Source organism: Corvus cornix, chromosome 12 (genome assembly GCF_000738735.6).
Source record: "Corvus cornix cornix isolate S_Up_H32 chromosome 12, ASM73873v5, whole genome shotgun sequence".
NCBI classification, from domain to species: Eukaryota; Metazoa; Chordata; class Aves; order Passeriformes; family Corvidae; genus Corvus; species Corvus cornix.
Window position 1 is genome coordinate 11425797 of NC_046342.1, and position 22121 is coordinate 11447917.

At 42.4% G+C, this 22121-nt stretch overlaps 1 protein-coding gene across 3 annotated transcripts in view; it reads left to right on the plus strand.

Moving 5' to 3' along the window:
* SETD5 (SET domain containing 5) overlaps positions 1–22121 on the plus strand; it is a 65957-nt gene that overhangs the window by 909 nt on the left and 42927 nt on the right. The gene's annotated exons all lie outside the window — the stretch shown is intronic.

Sequence of the window (22121 nt, forward strand, 5' to 3'; positions counted from 1 at the left end):
GCCGTCTCGGGGGGAGGGAGCGAGGCGAGGCCGCGTGTGGCCCTCTGGAAGCGGGGAAATGGGTGAGGCAGTGAAAGGGGGTTCGCAGGCCCTTCCCGGCCGTGTCCTCGTGTTCCTCTGACACCAGCTGAGATCCTGGGTGTGCTGTTGGGGGGGAAGAGGGTGTTCTGCGGGGCTGGAGAGGTCACGGGGTGCTGCAGAGCTCCTGTGGCTGCTGCGGGCTCGGGCCATGATGTAATGAGAGCGTTGGGGGCGAATCCCTCTCCTTGGGTGAGAGAAGAACTTGATGTTGGTGTCTGATGGTGTGCTAATACATTATGGATTTCAGGCAGTTGCCCCCACCATGGCTGGGTGTTGCTGCCAGAATCTAAATCCAAAAAAGGAATTTCTTATTTTTTCAACAATCAGAGATTCCTCTTTTCACTTGTATAGGAAATACTAGGATTTCTTTTTTTCTGCTTCTTGTGGTTGACCCAGGAAGTCATCTTGTTGCCAGCCTTCTGGGTTTTTTTTTTTTTGCTGTAGAGGTGCAGGGAGGAGGGTGTTGCTGTGCTCTGGATCCTGTGGGTAAGCGTTGAAGGCAGTGACAGCAGCTGCTGTTGGCTCTGGAGCTCTGGTTGCTATGAGAGAAGCTTCACTAGACTTGGCTGCTATCTCCAGGGAAGGACAGCAGAGCAGCCTCCATTAGTGTGGTGGTGGAGGGATGGCTGGCTCACGTTCAGCAAAGGGCTTTACTTTTTGGGCCGTTTCCACAGGCCTAAAGAAGGAATAGGGGTGTGTTTTGGTCCTGTGGGACAAAAACGTCCAAGGTGGGTTTCATCGCTGTTCTTGAGTTAATGGAATTGCATTGAAGTGTGGGTTGGAAACCCTGAGTTACCCTTTCCACATATTTTGGTCTGTGTGAAAAGTAGGGCAGTGAGAATTGATATGATCTTCCTGTGAAGTGAAGGCTGCAGTTGTGTCTCTTTTGAACTCCAGTCTCCTTCCTAGCCAGTAACAGAGCCAGATGCTTTTCTTATTGTTTGTATGTCTCCTTCCTCCCCTTCCAGCGCCTGGGCCCCACTTGCCTTATTGACTGGAATTTCTGCTGTGTGCAGTGGGTGTGTGCAGCAGACACCAGCCTGCTAGTGCTGAGGAGGGATTTTCCATTCACAGACCAGGGAACTGTCAAAATAAAGGCCCAACTCAACTTTGGGACTGGAAACAGAAAGTGGGGAGAGGAGTTTCCCTCTGCTGCAGAGTACAGTTTATTCTCTGAGCTTCTTATGTGCTTGTATGTCAAAATGTATAGGAAATGTTGCTCTGCTGTGGAATAGGGAGGTGAAACTCCTGTGAATAATGGGAAAGATTCCTCCCTTTTGGTTGACTCAAATGCTTGAAGGAACAGTTTGCAGGAGGCCATTTTTGACGTGACTCTGTATTGTGGAATCTGCCAGCTCCCATCCACACTCTGTCTGCCTGACTGCAATAGCTTCCTTTTTTTTTTTTTTTTTCCAGGAAGAATGAGTGCCTTTCTTATCTGCTTAACTAACCATTTGGCACTGGCCGCTGTCTGTATGATATTGTGCTGTCGAGTTGGAGCTATCAGCATATTCCAGTGCAATTGTTAGAGATGAAACTGTTAGTTGAGGTATGCAGCATGGGAATACATTAGCATTAGAAAACACTACCATCTTTGTAAACTAACACCTATCATGGGGAGCCCCTTGCCCTGGCCTGAGTTACCCAACTCAGAATTACTATGAGCTCAAAGCAAAAAATTCCAGGACCAGAATAATGTGAAAGAGATTAAAATATGCCCTTAAATCCGCTTGACTGGCAGCAATCATGTGGTAGATGCCAAACACTGAGTAGCTTTTATATTTGAGGATCTGTAGCACCCAAATTGCCTCACAAGGTGGGGTGAGCAACTTTTAACCCCCCTAAAACACATCGGTCTCTGGGCCTGGAGGTGTCATCTGCTGCCTATCTTGGAGTGACACCAGTACTGAACTCTGGATTTTGTGAGTATGAAACCTGCTCCTTGGTTTGATGAAATACAGAAAGTGGTCTTCATGGTCCCTTAGTCTTTGTTTACAGTCTCTCTGTAGGCTGTTTACAGTCTTTGTGTAGGTTATAATGGGAAATTGGTCCATTGCCTCACATTCTGCTGGATAACTGGCACTGCTTTGACAAGGCCCTGGCTCTTCGTTTTACTGTCATATCCCAAGTGACCTGAAAGTAATATTCCTTAGATGATATTGTCTGAGATTTCCCCACTGCAAGGTGGGGTGATGTACATTTAAGTCACTTTTTAGAAAGATCCTCAGTTACAGCAAGATTTTATTTTAAAACTAATAGGTCAAAGATGAAAAAACACAGGAAAAAGATGGCATTGAACTGGAATCTCAGAACATGCAAAAGTTATGCTCTTTTTTTCTGGGAGGAGAAAACCCAACCAGCCATCAGTGATTTAAATTTTCCAAATGTTCCTTGAAGTAAAAAAAAAAAATTAAATTCAAACTTCTAGGTGCAAAGTGTGCAAGGGAGAGCTAAATGTGTGATGTCCCAGCCATGTAATTTATTCGTCTGTCCAGTCTATGCTTTCTCTCATTTTGGATGATCAGACTTTTACAAACTTGTGTTGAATGATGTGATGAGATAAAAATGTTTCTTCTATTCTGGCAATACTAAAACAAACATAATGACTGTTCAGAGGTTTGAAAATTCAAAAATCATTGTTCTCATGACATTATTACTGTATTACAAAAGCACATTTGTGTTTTTACTCTGGTGCTGTTTGTGTGTGTAACTCTGAAATTTTGCCAATGAAATGCTGTGTTGTGTGCAGTGTATGAGAAAGACTGCAATAGGCGAAGTGTTCTTTATGTGTACAAGATGTAGTAGCAGTGCTTGAGTTGAAAGTGTTAAACATGTGCGTAAATGTATAGCATGTGAGCTAAGTCTCAGTTGCCCCTATGAAACTTAAGCTGCTATTTGATTTTAAAATAAAGATTTTGTTGTGTTTTACTTGTCTATTTAGTTTTTTTTCCCCTCTTCCAAATTAAAAGAAAAATAGCTATGGATATTACAGCTGTTACAGATACTACAGCCAGTCTTTGGCTCCCATGACTGACTTGTGGCAAGAGTTAGTGCACAGTAAGTTTGCACTTGCATTGTTAGGGACGGGTTTGTATAAATCTGGCTTAACCTAAACCTTTTGCTTATTTTCATCATGGAAAAAGCACCAGACCATAATGCAGCAACAGTTTAGCATTTTGAAACCGTGTGAGCTGAGATTTTTTTTCCACTTTTTTCTTTTAATTCCTTATTGAAGTTGCTGGGGGGTTCTTGGTTGGGGTTTTTTTTTTCCACAGGATTTGCTATTTTGGTGGCAATTTTCCAGTATTCCTGTAGCAAATCAGCCGAGCTGCGGCCCCTGTCCCTGCTGAGCAGGGAGAATGTGCAGTGCTCCAGGCCTCCCCACTGAGCTCACGCAGGGGTGGGACTTGCTAAGCTGCTGAAATCGCAGCTAATGCCCACTGAGCATGCTGCGAAACAGTTTTTCAACTGCTGCTAATTTAAATTTTTTTTCTTCTATAATTAGCAAAGATGCTCTTTGTCTTGAAGGATGATCTACAGGACAAGTCAGGAGGTTCTGGTTCATCGTCCCCCTTTCCCCCACCCAAGCCAGTGATGAAGTAGTATTTTCCTGTAACAAAAATAGCTAAAGGGATTTTTCCCTCACTTCAACCGATGAGTCTGAACTTGAAAAGCTGTAGCCCAAAAAAAGAAATCTTCAGTGAATAATAGCCCTAATGCTAGTTTTTCTTGCCACAAATCCTATAGGAGCATCAATATGGTTGTTTAAATTGTAAATCTGCATCATTCTGATCCTTAAATGTAATTTAAATGTTGAAACACACAGAACAAACAAACTATATTTTAAATAATATATTTGAGAAAGAAAATCTTTCTTGTGAGTTTTATTTTCCTCCTGCCAAACACACACAAACCCCAATTATTTTAATGAGCAGTATGGGAAATATTCAGCAAAGTGTACTGATGTGTTCAGACTCAAAGGTGGAAAAATGTGGGAGGATTTGTCAGCAGTTTGAGTGGCAAGCTTTTAGTGAGCGGGAGAAGTAATTTCTTTTGTGGTCAGGAATCTAATAGTCCCACATTCACCAAACACGAAGAAAAAAGGGGGAATGAAGAGAGAGGAACATAGAAGAGTGGCATTGAGAAATGGTCAGGAATTTGGCTTTTAGAGTGAAGTTCAGGAATGATCTGTTGTTTATGCTAAAGTGTAATCCTTATAAACTTGATAACGTAGACAGGTCTTGCATTCCTCCCTGAGGGTCACAGAAGGGCTAAGTTTAGCAAAGGGGAGGTATCCCAAACACTCAGATCTATCTAGTTTTCAAGGCAGCAAACTTTTCTGTTTTCATCCTGTTCTAAACAAACCTAGTTTTTTGGTGGTTTTTTTTTTTTTTTTCACTTACAAGCAGCCTTTTGAGGCTGAATGTGAGTTAGCTTTAAAACCAAAATGCCCCAAAATATTTTGAAGTAATTTCATAGTAGAAAGGTCACGGTGCTTTTGATGTGTTCATATTTAGAGCATGATTACAATTGCAATCATACACATTGACAAGAAGATATTGTCTGGATTTGGTAGCTGCTCATTTAGTGACTCAGGCCTATTCCTGTTGTCCTCACAGAACTCATACCAGGGTTTTCTTCTCCAGCCTTGTTGATTTACAGGACAAAATGTTTTCAGTGACCGTGCCAGCAACCCAGAAAACAGTTTGAAGTTCTGATACTGAGAAGAATCCTCTTGACTTTAAAGCAAGCAGTTTGAAATGCAAGTTGTTGATAGGAAAGGCATGTGAGACCCTGTCACTAAACTTTTCAACAGAACATGCCTGCTGCTACTGATTCAGTAAAGGAAAAAAAAGTCAGGATGCAGCTTGGAGTTTTAGTTCGTTGGCATCAGATAATGTGGTCTCTTGGTTTTGCATGACTTTGAATCATGAAAATAAGTGGCAGAGAATTTCTGAGGATTATGTTGATGGTCATATTTGGGTAAGGAAGCCCACGTAAGACAGTGTTGGTCAGTCTGTAGGACAGAAAGTCGCTTCTTGCTTCTGGGAGCAGAATATGGGAGCTGCAGAGGTGATAGCTGGTGGAAGGAGAGGACCAGGAAGACTGAAACTTCTCATCACAGCTCCAGGTAGTGCAGAGAATGGGAATAGGGGCATATTTTTCAGTGTGGTTGTGTTTCCCAACCCTGCCTCTGCCCAAATTACATCTTTCTGGGAATGCTTTAAGTCAGTCTTTAGGACTGGAACCCCTGCAGGATGTTGGTGTGGAAACTGCTGCCAAAGAGCAGTTCTTAAGTGTTTTTATGGGAGAGAGTGAGGAGGTGAGAACATATCCTTGCTTGTAGGCAGGAAGGAATACACTGGGAAAAGTTTGAGAACCAGTGATTTGGGAAGCTGAAGTGCCCTGGGGGTTCAACATGGAGCCCTTAAAATGGCATGTCTCAACCTGAGCTACACTATCAATTTATAGATACTTGGAAGAGTACACAAGCCTTTTGCATTTGTGTGGCCTTTAACTAAAGACACTAAAACATTATTTGCCGTGTTTCAGTGGTGTTGAATTGGAATAACTTACAATCACGCTACAAGAATGCTTTCAGTAATGTGGCTGTAGATTAACTTCTGCTACAGCAAAGATCTGGAAGCTTCCTGTATAACTACAGCTAAAGTGAACCTTTGAAGAAAAGATGACTGCTTGATGGAGTTAAGTAGACTGTGCTTGACTGTAGAGGAGACTGGCTTGCTGGTTCAAAGTTCTCTTGCAGTTTTATGAACTTCAAGGATGCTGGGGTTCAAGATGGCCTGGAAGTTAAGAGGGAACAAGGATACTGTAGTGTGAAAGTCAGGTTCTGAGGTTGTCACAGACTCGCTTTGCTGTGCAGTTCTTCTAATTTCCACCTCAGGGTTTGCTTGTATATGGAAATTTGTGTGTTAAACTGGAATGGGTGTTTGTTACTCACTGTATATACATTGTACAGCTTTGTGCAGGTTTTTGGTGCATAACAGTGTTCCATGGCAGTTCAGGCTGACAGCCCTGTTCTTCCCAGTGTCACTTTTGCCTCTGTTCTGGCCCATGCCTGCCCCAGTAGTGAACTATTCAGGAAGGCTACCATTCAGAAAACAAGTGCATTTCATTTTTGAAAGGAAGAGTTTTCTGCTGGCTTCTGCCTGAACTGCTTGACTGTGGGGTCAGGTTAGCACCAGTGCAGGGAGGGATGGGGAGGCTGCACTGAAGCTGTGCCAGCTGAAGTCAGCTTGAAACTATTGCAGAACTGCACCCTGCGAGCGAGGTTACTCCGGGTGAAGTTACACGAGACAGCTGAGCATATCCAACTGCTCTGCTGCTGAATGGGGGAAGTTTTGTTCCCCCTTGCTCTCTCACCCAACGGGGAGTTCTGCCTTTTCTGTTTGCCAGCTCTGGTTCCTGCTGGATTCCTTTTCTGAACTGCTTCAGCTTGCTAACCCAGCAGAAAGCTGTGTTGGGGTTATTTTATGTTTTGGGTTTTGCTGGATTATTTTTTTGCCAAGATAGTGAACTGAATTGGCTCACTGAGAGATTTGTCAGGCATCCAGAGCCCATACAAAATAAATAGGGGAGAGCATATGGGTGGAAGTGCAGAGGATGTGGTGGGGACCGGAGAAGGGGAACAGGGTCTCCGCCTTTCGGTGCCGCACCCAGCACAGCCAGCTCAGGCTGTCCCCTGTAACTTCACACTCCTCTGAAAGGAGAGTGAGCCACCATCCACTGCATGCTGACAAATCTCTGCCATTCCGTGAGTTTGTGCCCTTGATCACTGTGTGTGGAGTGCTTTCTTTAGACAAGCCCTTAGTTCCCTGCTTGAAAATTGGTGGTGTAGTCTTGCCTTCATCTGCTCTTGTTTGTTTGAGAAGCTAGTCAGATGTGAGTTTTAATGTAGGCTTGATCTCTGACGGTGGAGAAGTGTTACAGCCTAAGCTTGGTTCTTAACTGTTTCAAAATAGTAAATTCTTGTAAGTACACTTCTGCAGAAAGTCAGTACTGCTGAAAGCTGGAGTGATGGCTCGTTTGGGAAGATGGCAAAAAGTTAATTAGTATACAAGTGTTACTAATCTGTGTAAGTAAATGCACCACACAATGTTTCTTATCCTTTTTTTTTTTTTTTTTTTTTACCTAGCAATTGGAAAGTCTCTGTTTTGTATTTACTTGCCAGTTGTTAATGGGTAGTGAAATTCTTCAAGGTGTGCAGAAAATTACAAATTACTGAAGATACACTGTCAAATGTATAAAAAAAAGATCATGGCATGAATTCCGTATAACTTCACTGAAAATATATATAGTATGAGTGGAACAACACAAAAATGTAATTCAGCCAAGGCCAGTTGCAGCAGAAACTTCAATCCTATTTCTTTAATATGGAAAACTTGGTTATAGCAAATTTGACATAAAGCAATTGTGTGTGCACTGCAGATCCTGTTGTGTGCTGTTCTGTCTGCTCACTGTGAGCTGAGGCTTTGTTTCGTACCTCGTGAGACTACTTGGTCTAATAGAACTTGAGGCAGCATTTTGGCTATTTGTGTTTGAATAAAGGTATTTAAATGTTAGCATGTCATGACATCTCCAAACGCGTATTGCTGTGCAAAAAAAATTCATGATGGGTGTGAGCAGTATGTCTCATAAGCAAGAAATCTCATCTGTTGCAAGGGTAATCTTTTATTTAATGAAAACCTTTGCAAATAGCCCCAAATCAATCATTTTGCCATAAGGGAACTAAGCAGAGTGTATGTTCTGTCTTATCTTTACCGCTGACAGCGGTTGTTCTGACTTTGCAGAGTGGCAGCTGAATGCCTAGGTGAGCACTGGGGTGATGTGTACAGAGAGTTCTGGAGACTCCATCTGAACGCTTGTGTCTGCTCCCTGCCTGTGCCCCAGGATAAGGATTCAGGGTTGGAACACATCGTTCATCTGTGGCAGTGGCTGGGCAGGAGGAGGAAAGTTTTACTAAGACGTTGCATTTTGGGGTATGCCATCCCAAATCTGTCTCTTTAGATACGTGACTTACCAGTAGGAAGACCTCTGCTGAGGTTAAAGCTGTGACTTGTGAGATACACAAAGGAAATACCTTAACGCTGCCCTGCAGTGGTCCTGTTTGGAGGGGCTGTTTCTTGCCTGCTCTGCTTGAGGTGGGAGGCACTTGGATGCCCAACTCCCAGGCTGTTGTCGTTCTTTTCACACCTATGGAAATCACCATTAGCACTGCTAAAAGAGTGGTGCTTGCTACCTTTCCAGCTTAGCTCCTGAAACACTTGGAGCATGGTGTGGGTCAGTCAAAGTCAAGAAGCTGAGCACAGGATTGTTTGCATCTGACAACACAGGTTTGATCTCGGTGGATTCTCTTTGGCCACTGCAGGTTCAAAGTATCCTTTATGACATGTTCAGGTACAGAATTTGTAATAAGATGAAAAACTCACAAACTGGGAAAAGACTTCACCCACAAGCTGCCAGGGAGCAACATAAGAGTTGAAATTGATGTGTCACAGTTCCTGTTTCCTGCTCCTGCATTTCTAAGTCTTACATATGCAGACAGCAGTAATAAATTAATAAAGAATAAAGCACTAGCATGTTCTAAAAGTGAGACTGTGCATTGAAACCTGCAGTCATTAGTTAAGCCTCTCTTGGGTGCAGCTTGGGACTGTCAGCTTGAAACTGGTCAGCAGAAATTTGTTGAATCACACATGGAAAGAGGATCTCAGGGAGAATGAAATGGGATGTCCAAATGCTGATGTAAGTTCTATGGTTTTTGCAGAACAGTATGAAAGTGTAACCAGGACCCTCTTAGTGAAATCCTTTGCTTGAAAAGTAGTTTGTTTTGGTTTTGTTTTTTAAACAATGTCGCACAACAGAGATGGATGGGAAGCAGACTGTTCTTGTAAGCAAAGTTTGTAGCTTTCTGTTGCTCTTCCAGTATCAGAGTTTAGGCGTCATTCCTTTTCCTGAGTAATAATGAAGCAGTCTGTTCCCATGAGAGTCACTGGGCTGGGGCAATACTTGAAAGGAATTCTAAAATTTTCGGTTTTACATGAAGAGAAGGTTGTGAAGGAGGAAAAAAATGGCCTTGACACATATTTAAAAAATGATGGAAACTTTTTGCTGAAGTTGTTGAGAGATGATTGTTACTGAAATGGTACATGAGTTTAAAATGTAGAAATTAATCTTGAACAATGGGACTTTCTATGGAATTCTGTTAGTACTGAAGAGGTATAATTTGGCTTAGGTTAAATTCTCTACAGTTAAACTGATCATCGCTGATTTTTGGAGTCTGCTGCTTCTTACCCAGGATGAGTGTGTGGGTCCTTAGCCTTTACTGACAGGAATGAAACATGTGAAATGGCCACAGTGACTGAAATTTTTTTCAGGTGCTTTTTGCCCCCTAAAAGTTCAAGATTAAATGCTGGCAAGACAATGTGTCCCCACTCCTGTTCTGCTTCGAACTAGATAAAGCCCTGGCTTTCATGTCTAAAAACACTGCATGTGACATCTCAGGAGTGGTATTTTGATTTTACTGATTAAAAAATGAAGGCACAAAAAAGGAATTGGCTTGCATAGGACATCTTATAGGCAGTTGTGGAGGTACAACATGTTTGGTTTGGGGTTTTTTTGGCTTCTGGTCTAGTGGTACAAGTTGCAGTTTTAGGTAGCTCTCTCACCCACGCTAGTTGTCACCTCTGCCTACATGTCCATGTTCTGTAGTGTTGTGTTCCTTCTCTATGTATCTTCAGGCTCTTTCAGTAAAGCTGTCAGTGGTTTTAATACTGCTGTTAGTAGATGTGGTGGGGAGTGCATTATGTAGTGGATACAGGTGAAAGTATTTCTATGAGCTGATGATGGGGAAGCATGGTAATATGAGCCAGGGTGTTTTTCCTGCCTGTTTTCACTAGGTTTGTAATGCTACAGAGTAGTTTGGGTTATGAACAACGCTGCTACGATTTGTAGCCACAGGACCGATAAGCTATGTGAGGGGGCCTTCAGAGTACTTTGTCAAACAGTGTTTAGATGTCTAGTGTGCACAAAATCTATCTGCGTTATTCAGGAAGATAATTCCTGTCTGTGCTGTTTTCCTCCTGTGTTGAGACCATTCTCTTATCCAACTGTTTCCCAGCTGAGGTCTCGATAGTTCTCAGTTTTTCCATAATGACAAAATCAAATTAGCCCTATGATGAGTGGGGCATGTGAAATTCCTTTCGGTTAAAGCACATTGCCCTGAATATTTTCTGTCTGCTTTTTTTTTCTTGGGAGAATTCAGCATCTTGTGTTTGAAAGAGAAAGGAGAAAAGATGCAGATGAAGAAATGCTGTTGTTTAAGGTACAGGGAGGAACGCATAGCTTGTTTCTAGAACATAATCTGTCCAGCTGTGACTTAGTCATCTTCAGTCTTATATAAAATGCATCCAATATAAATAGTTGAGCATCTCCCTCCTGAATGCGGCAAACCTTTTATGCTTATGTGAAGATGTGAAGCTGTAACAGGCGCAAGCCATCATCTTAGGAGTACCTTCATACTTGTGAACCTGCAGCATCCATCATACTGTCAAGCCTCATTTACTCATGTGATGGGATTTTCTTTATTTTATTCTGTTCCACATTTTTTTCAAGCTTAAAGAGATTCCTTGCTGTTGGCAGAGAATACAGCACTAATAATTCCAGACAGGAGAGCAGAGAACGTAACGTGAGAACAAGGGTGGCTCTCTTGAATCAGACTGAAGGTTTTGTTCATCTCTGACAGGGCCAAAAATTGATGTTTAGGGAAGAATGTAAGGTGAGGAGATCACAGGATCTTGGCTAATGTCTCTAATTTCAGTGTAGTAGTTCATGCTGTTACATTACATGTGGCCCTGCTCTTAGTCACTTGGATTTCACATAGCTCTTCTTCAGGGAAAGGGGGATAACTTGACTATTATGACATGCTTTTATATGGATAAATGTGTTTCCACACAAGTCCTTTGTTTATGTAATTATGGAGGTTTTGGACGGGTGGGGGAGATTTTTCTTAGTGACAAGCAGGAACTTGTAATCTTTGTAGGAACTGGCGTGTGTGAGTTGAGATATTCTGTGCTAGTTAAGGGATGATGGACAGCCTTGTTTAGGTAGTCAAGGAAACGTGTTGTGAGTGTGTTGTTAAATAAATGTATTGATAAAGAGAGGTGCTGATAAATCTTGTGACTGTGGACATAGAAGATGGCATTTAAAATTCTATCAATACATTTGCCATTAATACATTTAATGAAACTGGGGAAGCTGGCATCTTCAGTCACATATGTATGCAGGGGAAGTTCTCCTTAGGAGGGGTACTTGGAGCTGAGCTTCACTTGGGTAGTTGGAAACCTTCTTCAAAGGCTTCTGAGAAAGTGTTTGATGTAGTTTTAGTTCTAAAAAGAAGTTTTACACTTTCTTTCATAAGAACTACAAATACACTATGCTCACTGTGAAGACTTAATGACTTGGGTTGATGCTAGTTGGGGACCTCAAGGCTACAATGCATTGCATGGTTTTTGTGGTAAATTCATATACTGTTTTTCAGGCTGTGCTTGACAAACATGGCCTAGCTCACATGTAAGATGCAATGCCAAGTGTAAAAATGACTAGGTGAGATTTTCCAGTCTTTGTTAGGTGGAAAGAGAAATCATCAGAAGGTTATTTTTGGCCTTAAAATAATAGTTATGCAAAGACTTAGTGGCCCTGGAGAAGAAATGAGCAATGCCCTGAGCAACTGATCCAAGTTGGCCCCTGCTTTGGGGGGAGGGAGAGTGTTTCAGTCAGTTAAACTTTCAGTGGTCCCTTCAAATCTGGATTATTCAGTGATTGAGTGCAAGTTAGACTGGGTGTAGGAGGTGTGGGGGAACATGTCTGTTTTAGGTGGAGAGGGCAAAAGATAGGAGGAAGAAGGCTGTACTCTGATACTGGAAATGTTTGTGCTGGAGAAATTGCATCAATAGTGGAGACCTGAAATATCTGAGACTGGAACTTGGCAAGAACACACCTAGCTTTATAGATGGTTGTGAGAGGAAACCAGATTTTAATTCACTACTCTTTAGATTCTTTTTATCTGGATAGCATAAAATATTTGATGATTCTTGATCAGAGAGGTGCTAGTGGGATAATGAAGTATGTTTAGGGATCTCTGAATTGTTTTGCCACATTTCAACAAAAGATGTGAATCCTTCCAGTTGCAAGGTGATGCATTTGTCAGCAAAACTGCAGACCCACCTATAAATTGTGAAACAGCATTTTGGAAAGCAGTAGCTCAAAGGGCTTTAAGGTCTTTACAGCTTGTTGCCTCCACATTGTACTTGGGCCATTATTTTATTTAAAAGGGTTAATGTGATTCTTGGGCGTATTGAGGAGGAGAAAAAAAAAGTGGGGGAAAGGAATGTGAAGCAAAATAAGTAATCTTATAAACACAGCAGTGTTGAGACTGATACTGGAATTGAATTTTGGTTTCCATGCTTCAAGAAGAATGCCAGTGTATTTGGAGAGAATTCAAAGGACAGCTGCAGAAATGATCCAGGGACTGGAAAATAAGCCTCATGATGTGAGGTTTAAAGGAGCTCAACTTACTCAGCTTATTGAAAAGACAATTGAGAGAGGACTTGATCTTTCTCTAAAAGGACTTGTGAGATTTGCTGACAAAGGCATAGCAATATCAACTGAGGTTAGACAAATTCAATTTTGAAGTACTGTTTCTTAGCAATGATAGCAATTAAACATTGGAATTGTTTACAGGCAAGGGGAAAGGAACAAACATTCATCTTAGTCTTTTACAATAAGCCCAACTTCTTTCTGGTGAAAATATATTGTGATTAAAAAAAAAAAAAATACGATAATGCTCCTTTCCTGACACTGGAGTTTAAGAATCTTTGAAGATTTCATGCCATGAGCAGTTGGAGCAAGTGAGGTACATGAACTTGCAGTCACAGCCAAGATCATGAAATTAAGATGAATTTAGAGGAGAACTAGTTAAGCTGGCACTAGGATACTGCCTTGCATAACACACAAGATGCAAAGGGAACTCTGAAATTTAATGCTTTGTGGCTTGCATCATTGGAACACAGCTCCTTCCCATACTGTGTTGCTTCAGATGTTTAAGATATGGTTAAGGCTTTCTGAAAGCCCCTACAGAGAAGCCCTGATGTAACTGTGTACACTCACAGTATTCAGATGAGCATTCCTGCATTCCAGTTGACCACAACACAAGTCTGTAAATCTTTTTCATCCTTTTTTAGAAACAGTATGAAAAAAATTGCACAACGGCAATAGGATTACAATTCCTCTGAGAGTAAGCACAAGCTCTCCTGGTAGGGTTCATTCTTAAATGAATGTAGGATATTCTTTTATCTCTCAAGTTAACTGGACTTGTTCAGAAAGTTTATTTGTGTTTGAAACAATATTAAATAATTGTCAGAAGTGGTGTTCTAATGGCACTTGTTTGCTGGTTTTCATGCCATCCAAATGAGAGTACTTTAGCAATTCTACTTGTCCATCACTTTGTAAATTCACCTGGGGAATTGAGTGACTCAGTTTGGTAATGGCTCCAGATCATGCTTCTACTTTTTATTTGCAGTTGTGCATTCCACCACTCCCTTGATGGCTGCCAAGTTTCTGTATTTCCATAGATTACCTTGTTCCAGATGCCTTTGCAGACATGCAGAGCTCTTAAATTCCCTTCTGGTAGCTCTCAAAATCTGCTGCTTTATGCAGGTGGAGCTCTCCCGGTCGGTCCTGCCTGAGTGCATGCTCGTCCTTGCCTGTGCAGAGGAGGACGTTGAGCTACCTGGGCTGCTCTTTTCTCCTGCGTGGCTGCATTCCTGCCTCTCCTCTCCTCTCTTCCTCCTCCAGGTCCAGTCAGGGAGGAGCCCCATTGCTGTCACCTCTGCAGCTATGCAGTAAGAAAATGCTTCTATGTCCTATGGAAGAAAAGGCAGCTGAACATTTTCTGAACATTTTCTATCAATTTGTCACATAAATTGTGCTGTTTCTGAAGTGGGAAAGAGGTTGTCTGGCAGCTGCAAGTTTCCTTGCTTAGGGCTAGAGGGATAGCAAACTGCAGGAACGTGTTGGGGCACTACACAGGAGAAAGCAAAGACCTCCAGCTTCGAGATCGAGTGCAGCAACCCCTGCTACTCACCTTGTCCAGACAGCCCTGTCTGCCTTAACCTGCAGGAGCAGCTCACAGGAAGTGCTGCACGCAAAAGAGGTTGTGAGGGCTTAGTTTAGGAGTAGAGAAATCTCCCTCTTTGTTGCCTTCCCTCTCAGCTGTGTCATTGTCCCTCTCTCCACAGCATCATGAGGCTGAGGGAGACGACCTGGTGGAGGAGGGCTGTCAGTGTGTTCAACCTGAGCAACTTCTTGCATTTCAACCTTTTTGTTTCATCCTGTGGTTGTACATACATGTGCTTAGTTGCATTTATGATAATCATGAAAAATGTCTTGAATGTATTACTCTGCTCATAATTTAACATTCAAAAAAGATGGAGGTAGCAGATAGCATTACACAGATGTGTTACAGAACCACTCACTCAGCATCGCTTTCGTGTGAGCTCTATGTGAGCACTCTCGGCCAACTGTTTGATGTCAATGCTGCTGTGTTACCACCCACAAGCAGTTAAGGTGGTTGATGGTGTGCTGTGCTCTTCTCAAGGGAAGAAATTACTAATTTATGTGCAAGTCATCAGAAAAAAATCAGGTTTGAGTGATTTTTGTCTTTTTTCAGTCACTGGTTGCAGGTGTTCTACTGCTAATTTCTGGTCATCTGCGTTTACTTTGCAAATGTGTTCTACTGGATTATTTGCTGTTTATCTTGTTAATAAAAAAATGGGCTATTCAAAAAAAAGTGATCATGGCTCTCAGCACTGTCTTGCCAAGCTTTGCATTTCTTGCCGCCAGTTAGGAAGTAGATATTTGGGAGTTTCTTGAATAAGCATTACACGTTTTTCTCTGTGATTGTAAGAGCAAGTCTGTGATTATATTGTTTGACAAAAAACTTACCGAAATGACTTAAAAAAATTTATATTCCTTAAATCTTGTTGGGCCAATATATTGTTGGCTGCTGTCTTACTCTGTAAATCTGACTTCTGGGTGAACATCCACTGTTCATGGAGGATCCAACATGCAGAGCTGGGGCATGCCACGGTGCCGTGTCAGTAGTACCTGCATTTTGGGATCAGTGCATATCTTACCAGTGCCAAAATACCATATAATGTGAGATGCAACTCATCCAGAAAAGTGAAACACGATAAAGAGCATCTCTTGGACATTGTTCAGCATCATTGAGTGGTTGGAAGCCCCAGAAGGGGAGCTAAGGGATTTTGGCTGATGCTGCCTTTGGGCCTCATGGTTGCTCTCCACCACTGTCCTACTGACTCAGTCTGCTCTCTAACAGGTTTTGTGCTGGGAAAAGCACATCTGCCAGAAATGTGTGAATTTGCTAGGGGTCCCAGAACCATCTTAGATGACCAAGAGTGCAACTGGGTACCAGTGCCTGGGCAAGTGCTACTGTTGGTGATGTCTCCTAGAAAGATGTCCCTGAGAAGGGGATGTGGTGGGGCAGTGCAGTGGCCTGAGCCTTGAAACCTGTCACAGCACTGGAATATTGCCAAAATCCTGTAAAATTCACTAGATTTTAATGCATAACAGTGATTATATAGCTCAGTAATGGATCTGACTCTTGCCAGGTGCGGCGCGGGTTGCAGGTGTTTTTGTCACCTGGTTTCTCACTCGAGGCACATCGGACAAACAGGTGTTTGTGAAACGCGGCACAAGAGCCGTTACACAAGCCTGGAGTAACTTACAACGCGGAGAAAAATGTATTTGCATGATCTCGAGCCCAGGTGCACGGCTGCAAAACTTGCCAGTCACAAACCACAGAGGCCAGGTTGGAGCTGGAATGGCACTCGGTGGTGGTTTGGGCAAGGGGGGAAGGGTCAAAATGAGTCCTGTAATGGAAAGCAGGGCTGAACCTTCGCGTGGGAGCTGCGGCTCCATAATTGCCACACTGTGTGATGTTGCCATGGCTGCCCGGGCAGTCCCTGCGTGGTTTCCTGGTGTGTGAGAGCAGGCCGAGGCTGCCGGCGAGCACAGAGCTGCCCTACGTGTTTGGGGAGCTCAGGCGTGCGCTGGCAAGCCGCGGTGATGGGAGGATCCCTGTGTGGGAGATTGGAGGCTTTTGAGCTCCGTCTCTTCCCCATCTCTTCCCTCCCAACAGATCAGAGAACGAGCTGTGATTTTTGCAGGATTTTAAAACACTTTTTTTTTTTTTTTCTCCATTGTAAAGCCCTTCATTCTGCCTTAAGCTGGGGTCGTGTTAGGAGCGAGGCTGCAGTGTGAAATGGAGGATCCTGGGGGCACGAAGGAAGGCCTGGGGGGGCTTGTCGGGCCTGGGGGGCTCTGGCATGTTTTGATCCGAGAGCCTTTGGCTGCGTTGCCATCTGCATAGCCTGTGAATAGTTTTCTCTGGCACAGACCTTGTTCCTCAGTGTTGCATCATCTCTGGGAGAAAGGCCAGGTCCGGAGCCCCAGCACAAAGGCTTTCTGAAGCCGATGAAGCTTGTTCTGTGTGTGGAGCGTCTCTCTCCTTCCTGTCGTCCTTTCCATGGGATTCCTGGAGCGGCCTCCGTCCGAGAGCCCCTTCGTCAACAGCTGCTTTTTCTCCGCCGCTTCCTGCACACCTGGCTGATGCAACGTCTGTCTTGGAAGCGCTGCTGGAGTCTCCTCTGGAGCTGGGTTGTTTGCCGCGGCGGGGAGTGGCCGGGCAGGCAGCCTTTGTCACGTGGGGGCCTTAAATAGATGTATAAAGGACGTACAGCGAGACCTCGAGGCACAGGCAGAGAGTATTTAGTGGGATTATGCAGAAATCTTTTTTCCGATACTGGGACTGGAGGTTGCAGTCCTACTCCTGGCCACTTGTTAGTGGTTAGCCTTCCACTGGTTGTAAGTTTGGGATGCTGCTCTGTGCCAGTAAATTCTGCTGATTCTCCTTCTATATTCAGCAACTTCCCGTGACTCCGGACTGTCTGAATTCTCATGAGAACTGTAATTCTCTGGCTTTGGATTTGATCCTAGTTACTGCCCTTCATTGCTGAGTTTCCCTCTGACCTTGCATGTGGTACAGGCTTTTTTTCTATGAAATACCTTCAAAATGCAATTTCAAGGTCTAAAGGTTTTTTTCTTTTCATGGGGGGTTGTCTGACAAGCTTTTAAATTTAAGGTTTGTCTACTTAGGAAAATTTAATAGTTGCATGGATAAAACCATTCATGCGAATACTATTGCATCCACAAGCAACAAAATTTAGAACAAGGAAGCACTTTGGTCTGCTAAGATTAAACCAAAGTTATTTACATTATTTAAATTAATCTTGAGTCTTACTTTATCCGTAGCCATTTTCTGGTGTAGGCAGGTCTCTTAAATTGAATCTGAAAACATAGAGATATATATGGACAAGGTGTGGTGGACTGAGCAGTGGTGTTTCCAATACTGCTGTTCCTAATTGTCAGCCCTGTTGCAGAAATGTATTGTCCCTACAACAGTGTCTAAAAGGGAACATGTATTTTACCTGTTTCTGCTTTTAGTCTAGTCTTCTTGGCATCAACTGCAATTGATGAGACATGGCAATGTTTCCTTCCTGCCACCTGTTTTGGCAAAGACTTAGAGGAGACAGTCGCAGCAGTAACATCAGCTGCCACAGCTGGATTCACTGGAGGTTGGTTGTCAAGCTCTTAATCTAATCTCTGTTCTGAACCTTTTTGTTTGCGTTTTTGTGACATACAGACATTTGACTGTTCTCCTTCACCTCATGGGAAAAGAGACCAGCAACCTTACAGTATAGGACCAGCATAGCAATTAGGATGTGTTCCCTGCGCTGCAGAATAGTTTTGCCCCATGACTGTCACAAAATCAGAAGTTTGTTGAACTGAAAGAGAAAAGGGATGTTTTTCCTCTTTCCTGTTTCATGTACTTTAGTAATTTTTGTATCTTCAACCATGGTGCCTTATGTGTAATCCTTTTTTCACTTGTATTGCTGTATATTTTCCAGAAAATAGTAGAGAACAGTATTTTCAAAAATAAAATATAATAAATATAATAAAATATACAAAATAAAAAATAAAATTTTAAATGCTTCAGTGTTCGAAGAATTTGTTACCTTCACCGGTGACTTGTAATGCTGTGAGATAGAACCACTGTAAAGCAACGTTTTTAGCATAAAAGGGGTTCTTTTTGAGTCTATGGGATTTTTCTGAGTTTCTCCACTATTTCTGTTATTCTTTAAATGTTATTTTGATTATTTCAAATTTTCATAGTGTTGTGATGTTTTCTTGAAGACTTCCTCTGTTCATGACCCTTAAAGTTACGAGGACTTTAACATGAAGTTCTTGGTTGGGATAGTCCTTCTCCCATTACATTGTTGTCATTCCTTTAAAACATTGTCTGTGTCACCTGCTCAGCACACTGTGTGTGCAGACCATGCAAATGCTGCCAGGTCCCTTCTCATCAGCCTGGGGTGCAGGCAAAGTTCCCTGGTGTGTGCCTGCCACCTCTACATAAACATACTCAGAATAATTTGGTCTGCCATGAATCACTGCTACTCTGTAATTTGCTTCTGCTTTCTAATATGGAATTTTTATGGAATTATGTTTACGTAAGACTCTTCAACCAATTTAAAATCAATATAATTTAAACTTTCCAGTAAGGGTCTGTGATGCAAATTTGATGTTTTAAGAAAGTCCAAACAAACCCTTGTCTGATATCTCCACCTCTGGAGTGTATTGAACTGTTAAGAATGTGACTGAATTGTTTAGGAGAAGGTATTTCTGGAGGCAAAGTCTTACCTGCCCTTTTCTTCTCTCTTATTAAATTTCTATTTTTTATTGTAGTATCTGAAATCTTTAATGATTTCAAAAGAAAAACAGGATTTTGTTTTGGTTTGTGTAATGTCTTGACTGCCAAAGCAGCAGCAAAGTTTTGAGGTTATTCTTTTTGCTTTTCGAAGTAATTTCTGCAGTCTTGGGTCAATTGCTGAGAGTACTAGACTATGCATTTTGTAATTTCTCTGCTTGATGATTTAATTTCTATCAGTTGCTCTCTCATCATTTGTAGTCCCTTAGGGTGTAGTTCACAGAGTAGTTTAACTAAAATTGATGTTTTCTTCATCGGATAAAATCCTGTGGATAGATATGGTGAAAATTGTCTTTAAATTGTTAAACCTAGTTTAATTTCTTAAATTAAATTTACTTAGTTTTTGTCTGTTTCCAAATTTTGTCAAAATCAGTTTAACTTGCTTATACCTCAGTTTTAAACATGGTTTACATAGCCTTCACTGAACAGCTTTGTTGTGCCGACTTTAGCTAAGTAGGTGTATTCATAAACATGTGTTGATGTAGTTAGTAGTGCTTTCATAGAGCACTTCAAGAATAATGGGAATTGTTAATATGGTTTCATATCTTGTATGGAACGACTTGACTGATGCATAGGCCCGTGGATACCAAAAATGTTTGAAATCACCCATATCCTAAAAGCAGCAGTCTTGCCATTCCCTGACCTTTGACTCCAGCTCTTGCAAGTGTGGTAAGCAGGAACGGGTCTCACTGGATTGTTGCTGTTTGACGTTTTACAATTTTAAAATGCTGTATTCTTGTTCTAAGAGCTTGTTGGTGTTTTGTCAAAGTTCTCTAGATCCCAGAGAGCAAAATGAACTCTGAACAAAATGTGTACATAACAAGCATTTCTTTTTGCATATAGTTGCATACATATAAACCAGGGGACAGTTTTGAGAAAGGCCTAAGACAGAGAAATCTTTAACCATTGTGCTATACTTGTCAATAATTTGGTTATCATAGCTATGCATAGCTAGTAATGAATACCAGTGTTGCCTGTTACTTTGATCCTTTCTGTTGTAGACTAGGACTGAGTTCTTCCAGACCCCATGGGATAGAATTGGTGTCTTGCTTTGTCAGCCCACTAGCAGATGATGTATGGATCTAATGATAATAGTGAATACTTATGTCAATATTTCATTCTTTAAAACTGGCACATTTGTTTCCCTGCTGCTTAGTGAATCCAGCTTGTTTTCAGAGCAGAGCTAAGCATTTGTATTGGTAGACTCAGGCACAGTTCAAGTAGTTTTAGCAGTCTGTTTCCCAATAAGTCAGAGCTAAATGATTTAAGGATTTGTCTGCTCTGCCCCTGTGTCTGTGTAGATGTCCTTATAGAACAACATGTCTGAAATTCAGGGAATTTGATGTGGTTTTTTGAGCTAACTGTTAAATACAAAAAACCTTTATCTGATTCTGTTTGCGCCAAAGGTGCTTTCCCTTCTGTGAGGATCTGACCTTGACATGAGGTTTGTGGATGTACAGGCAGTGCTTGATTGGACTCAGGTGGACTGTGCTCATATTTGAATGGCACTGGCTGATGAGCGGTAATTTTTCAGCATGGTAATGGAAACCGTTCCTGTTTACATTAGATGTTCCATAGATCATGGTTTTCTGAAATTTCCAGAGGGAAAGATGAATGAAGAAAATCTAAGATGATAATACTTGTTACATTGCTCCACATGCCAAGTGATTTGCCGCTGGTGGAGATGGCAGTGTTAAGTATGAACTTATCAGACCTTGCTCTTCCTGTCCCAGATGAGGCTGATGGAGAGGATGCCAAGGAAGGCTGCATGGCAGAGCTGCTATTACAAGTTTTCCACCAGCTCTGGACTGGCCTGTGGCAGTGTGAGGTGCAGGAGAAAAAAGTGCTTTCAATTTGATATGACTGGTAATGGTGTGGGAGCTTAAAGATGTGCAACTCATTATACAGGGAGCTCATCCTGTGTAGGTGACTTAGAGGCCTGTTGCTGAGCATAGAGAAGATGATGGTGGTTATTGTTTAGACACTAGTAATCCTGGGTTGTCAAAAGTCTGGAATCTCTTTCCAGCTTGGGACTTCAATAACTGGAGTTGCTGGGAAGCGTGGAGAGAGATAAAGGAAGCGCTTGTCTCTCCTTTGCTATCTCCAAACAAGAAGTGGTCGCGATCAGTGCGCGTGGAGGTGATTTCCCTATTCTCCCTGCCCTGGCTCACATGTTGAAGTTTCGCATAATCAGAAAAAGCTTTTGTCAGTTTGTCCATGATATGTTTGCACCCTTGTTACCTTTTTATCTTTCTTGGCCTTGCATAAGACACTGGATGCGCAATGGTAAAGTATTTCAGGCTCTCTTTGGACACAGACTCGCAGATGTGCACTGACCCTGCAGAGGAACAGCATGAATCTCTGTCCTCCCCCTGTTTGGTAACTGCTTTGCCCTTGAATCTGTGACCATGGGAGGGTGCAAGGGATGTGTTCTGTCCCCCCTGAGATTGTACAGCATCACCTGAACAGCACCAAAGGACGATGGAGTCTGAATTTAGGTAGCACGTACAGTCTATGAAGCTGTGCCCAGAGTTTTTTGTCTGGGGGTGAATTTTTCATGACGCTCACAAATACTTTGTAGAGTCTGTCACCAAGTGTTGCACACCATGGGTGCCCAGAGGTGTCTGTATGACTGGGACACGAGTGAAAACAGGAACAACCACATCTTGAAGGAGGAAGCTCTAGTGAGCTCTTTGACTCACCATGCTTGATTGTCCCTGTTAGTACAGACTTCTAACACCGCAAGTAATAAAGAGAGTTTGCAGCAGTAAATTTTCTGCATCTGCTTTATTTGTACATGGATGACAGTGGCTGTGGAAGTGAGCCAATGCAGCGCTGCAGCCATTGCATCCTAAACAGAGTTCTGAAAATTTAATTCACTGTTACAGCAGCAGGTGTTGCTTAACCTTCTCTTGGCCAGATTAGATTTATTACAGTCCTTTCTGTCAATACAGGATGTTACCTGAAATAACTGAATAGCATATATTCACAGTGTAGCCAAGGCAGCCACTCACGATGGGTCAGTCCCTTGGCGTATGACCTGCACTGAGTGAGAACCAGGGATCCCAGCTGGGGTGGCTGTGTGGGTGGATGCTCATCTGGGCTGTTCTGATGA